Below are 5,114 nucleotides of genomic sequence, written 5' to 3'. Positions count from 1 at the left end.
GACACCACAAAGCCCAGCGGATGGAGAGTCCCAAGGTGAAGTCCGCCCTGCTATATGGGCGGCTGGGGGAGCCTGACGCAGTCAGGACATCGGACCTCAGGGCCCAGCCCTGCCACTCACTTGTTCTGCTGTGAATGAATGAGCTGGTCCCTCTCTGCGCCTCGGTCTCCGCCCAGCTACCGGCACCTTCCTGGGGAGGTAAGGGTTTAGACTGGCACACAAGGATCCTTCTGGGCTGCTGCCCACATTAGACCCGCTGTACCATGGAATTCCAGGAAACTACCTTCAAAAACAAACAAGTGGGGGAGGGGGAGCTGCCTAGAAGTAGGGAGAGCTATGCGTCCCCTCTGCCCACACCAGGACGCACCCTCCAAGTAACAGGTCAGACTGGAGTCCCAGTTCCAACACTTAGGGCCATCCTGTGACCCCAAGCGAGTCGTTTAGACTCGTCCTCACTGGTAACACAGGGGGTCTGTGAGAATCAAATTAGATATGGTAGCTTGGGGCAGAGCATGGACCAAATGCTCCGGAGATGGGGGCCGTGGTTAGGGTTGGGCCATGCCTGCCTGGATGGGTGGGCAAGGACTCAGCCCCTCTTCTTCCTTTGGTCTCTACAACAGCCTCATTTTACCAGCAAATATAATTCACCGGTGGCCAGTGGAATCCACGGATTCTTAGGTAGATTTGGGCGGGAGGAAGCTAATTGCCTCTCCCTCACTAGCGAGGGGAGAGATGGGACGCCCCTGGGACTCTAGCTTCAGGCTTTGCTGGCAATGGTGCTGGCTAACTAGATCAGGTGATTTCCTGGTCACAGCAAACAAGACCTCCTAAACAGTTTTGAGTAGCGGCTGCCGCTCCACAGATCCCCATTCTAGAAGGAATGCTTTGAATTTCAGGAGCCCACTCCTCTCTCCCCAAAACTGATTATGGGTATTGGATCTAAGAAGTCATCAGAGCCTTGGCGGTTTGCCTCCTACAGTGGTGGACGGGAAAGCTAAGTCCAGTCTCACAGACACCCCTGGGCACTGCCTCTGTGCCAGCCCTGTGCTGGAGGTCTCTGTCCTCCGGAGGCTCCTGTCCAGTGGGGAGGACAGTCCATGAACATCACAAAGGGAAACACAAGAGAGAAAGTGCTCTGAGCCCTGAGAGACTGAAACTAGGGAAAAGGGAGACCACATCTGACTGGTAGATGGATTCCTGGAAGGCTTCCTGTAGGAAGTGGCGTTGAGCTGAGCTGAAGGATAGCTAAGATGTGTCTCTTTGTCTCTTTGGAAAAATAAAAAAAAAAACAAAACCAGGAATAACCACTCCTATTTTCACAACCCCAAATCAACACTTGGTCAAGTTTTCATTTCGATCCACATATACGAGATGACTTTTGGGTACCTTAAGTTCTTCCATTGGCAGTGGCAATCTCCATTATGAATTTGTGTAATGAATTTCACAACTCTCCCTTTTAAAAAATGAATTTATAATGCAAAATAGAGTCAGGAATCATCGTTTTAATTACTTTGTGTTTGTGTCATTCCAGTTTACATAAGGGGTGTCACACTGTAGCTACGACTCTGCTTGCTTTCTCCACTGCCCATTATGTCTCAGGGCTGTCTTCTCACTCAAGCACATGGCTGGGGCTCACCATGGCAGCCCACGGACGCACCATGCGTATCTACCCCTGCAGTGGGTAGGGTTTCCATGGATGGAAGATCATCCAGGGATGGCGTTCCAGGGAGAGGAAGCAGCGGCAGCAAAGCACGGGGATAGGAAAAGTGGGGGGTGCATCTGGGGGCTGGCAGGGGTCCAGGGAGCACCGGGCATGTGTCGGGGAGCTGAGGGAGGCCCCAAGCCCCAGGCCAGGAATCTGCCGCTGGCATGCTGGACATCTGGGAGTGTGGGGACAGACTCCCCCCCCCTTAGAACCGCCCTCCACAATAATTCCACTTATCCACCCTCCAAGTTCTCCCTGGGGAGGCCTCTGTTACTCTTTCCATTAATTGTCTCATTAATGACCCACTGAAGTCAAGTACCCATTGTTCTCTGGGCCTGAGGCAGCCTCCCCGGCTTTCTCCCCCGGGGGGTTTGTAAACGTCTTTCCTTCCCCGCTTTCCTTTGGCAGGAGTCCTTATCTGGTCCCTGCAGCCCTGCCCGGGCTGCTGCTGCCTCTTCCTCCACCCACACCCTGCCCACGCGGGCCCCCGCCGTTCCTGGGGCCCTGCAGCCACCACCAGCTCACAGCCTCCATCGCCCCCCTCGCTTCCCTCTGCCTCACGCCTTCTCCGTTCTGTCTACATGTGCCTCTTCCCGGTTTTCTGTTCTCTCTCCCTCTCTTCTCTTTCCTTCCTCTTTTCCTCTCTCTCTCTCAACTAACTGTGTCTCTCTTCCTGGATTTCTGCCGCTTTCTCTCTACGCGCGCGTTTGTCTCCCTCTGTGTCTCCGTCTCTATCTCAGTCTCTCTCTCTCTCTGGGCGGCTTGGAAAGTCTCTTCCGGATGACAGTCTCACTCTCAGCCTCTGTTTCCTTCCATTTCTGACTATCTATGTCTCTCATCTGACACTACCTGCTGACTCTGTGCTTGTACGTGTGTGTGCATGTGTGTGTGTGTGCGTGTGTGTGTGTGTGTGTGTGTCTTTGTCTCTCTGATTTTGCCTCTTTCTCCCTCCCTCTGGCCTTTGTGCATCTCTGTCTCTACCTCCCTGTTTGTCTCTGTCTCTCTCTCTCTCTCCTCTCTCTGACTCACCTCTCCCTACCTGTCCCTCCTCCTTGTGGGTCTCTGAACCCTCCTGATTGACTATTGTCCTGTTTCCAACCCCACCGCCTGCTCACCCACTGGGCCCCCGACACCCACACGGGGTCAGACTGCTTCCCTCCGCTGCCTCGCTCCCTGGTTACAGCTCCAGCTTCCCTTGGATGACAGCCTCAGGACAGCAGTGCTAGGAGTAGGCATGAGGTCCCATAGCTACCAGACTTTGGGATTCATGCATCTGTAAAGTTAAAAACAACAACAACCCCCCAAAAAACGGAGGTGACCAACAGAGGGTGACTGTTTATCTTTCTAAATGGGAATTTTTTTTTCTAGAATCACCAACTTCTTCTCATTCTATAATAGAAAGAACATTTTAACCAACCCCAACAGTGAAAGTAGGAAGAGCAAGGTCTAACAATAATAGAAAAGTCCTTCAAGTGAAATAAATTTAATTTTATGAAAACATTTGGAACATTGCCTGTATTTTACTTATTCTGCCCCAAATGGGTGAAAATGTTGTCAGGGACCAGCCCAGTTGGAAACCACTGATCTTGTGCGAGCCCCTCACTGTACCCGTGGGGAAAGGGAGTGACCTTTAGTTTGGGTAGCAAGGGCAAAGCTGGGACAGGACCCATAGCTCCTTGGCCACTCCCACACCTCACGGGGCCCCTCCGGTCTCTTTGCTGACAGAACTTCCGGACGCTGCCTGGCTGGGGGTCAGACACCAGGCCCCCTGCATTTCGTGCCTTCCTCCGGTCCTGTGTGCCTCTGGACAATTTAACCCCTCGCTGTGCTTCACTTTCATCCTTTGTAAAATGAGCAAAATAGTAACTAGCTTTCTAGAGCAGCCTGACACCCAGGAAAGGTCCAGGACTGTTAGCCACTATTATTATTATTATTATTATTATCATCACCAAGTTGGGGGTAATTTGGGCTGAGGCTAGAGCCTGGAAGGGAGAGAAGGCACGTGCACCCTGCCACCCCGGAGCTATGGCACCCTGCTCTTCAGGACCCTACCTAGCTTGCTCAGGCACTCCAGTCACGGACACGGACACTCCCAGTGGGAGCAAAGGTAAAGCTCCAGGTGGCATTCCTGGCAGCAGATGCCAGCAAAGGGGACCCTGGACAGGAGAGGGGCAGGGTGAACGCCAGTGATCATGGACACCATGGGAGGCAGCCTTGAGATGCCCAGAAATTCTGGAGGCCGACTCAGCAGATGAGGTTGGAGGTCTGAGCAAGCAGGTAAGAGTAATTAGGGAAACTTTGGGTTATTGATGTAAATTGACATCCCTTGGTATTCAAGGCCAGGGTTGGACAACCACTTCCTCAGCAGCTGCTCTGAGCCAAGCACCGTGCTAGGCATGGCATGCAAAGATGAAGAGAGCAGGGAACTCTTCTTTCCAGGGATTCGCACAAGGCGTATCCAATGCTGCTGGTGGTCTGCTTCTGAGGAAGGCCAGAGACACAGGCGGGGCCAGCCTGAAAGATGTGACACTTCTGTTCCCTGGTACGTACCACTCAAGGGGGTGCCCAGAAAGGAGAGCACTTTGAAGGTAGAACCGACGGGACTTGGTGACCTCCTGGATGAGAGTGTGAGGGACGGGGAGGCGCAGGTCTTGGCTTGGCACCTGGGTGGACAGCGAGGGATTCCCAAGAGGCATCGCAGGAGAGAGACTGGCCTGGCAGGGACCTGTATTCCAGAGGGGGATGGCCGAGTTTGGGGTGCCTGAGGCATATGCAGGTCAATGGGCACACACACGTTCAGGGATCAGAAGAAACGTCAAGATAAAGAAATGAATGAGTTAGTGCAAGGATGTGGGACCAAAAAGAGCTGGGAAGGCTAGACAAGTTTTGCCTATTGGGTGGGGCATCGATCTAAGGGAGCGCCTAGCAGGCAAACAGCCTAAGCCAAGACATGGGGGGGGGTGCAGCACACAAATTCAGAAAAGGTAGTAATAGCATCGAGCTTAAGTACCAATTGCCTTAGGGTAGTTGTGGGAGGCGTATCACAACAGAAGAGAGGCAGAGGCTGAGATGGCAGAAGTCACTGCACGCCGGGCGAAGTCCGCACACAATTCGGCAGGCCACCGGGAGCCACTGCACGGTGTGGAGCAGAAGAGAGGTGTGAGGAAGGCTACATCTCAGCTTGAGCTGACCTGACAGCACGTGATGGATTAAAACAAAGACCAGAACAGAGGACTATGGGAGACAGGGGTCGCCACTTCTTTGCTCATTCGACAAGCAGTGAGCCTTCTGTGCGGAAGCAACCCCTCCCCTCAACCTAACATCGAGCCCCTCATCTGCTAAGGGTTCAGACACGCAACCACCTAGCGTTAATACTGCATGCAAAAAAAAAAAAAAAAAAGAGTGTAGA

The sequence above is a fragment of the Ailuropoda melanoleuca genome, chromosome 7, assembly GCF_002007445.2.
Source record: "Ailuropoda melanoleuca isolate Jingjing chromosome 7, ASM200744v2, whole genome shotgun sequence".
NCBI classification, from domain to species: domain Eukaryota; kingdom Metazoa; phylum Chordata; class Mammalia; order Carnivora; family Ursidae; genus Ailuropoda; species Ailuropoda melanoleuca.
This window is presented reverse-complemented; position numbering follows the sequence as displayed.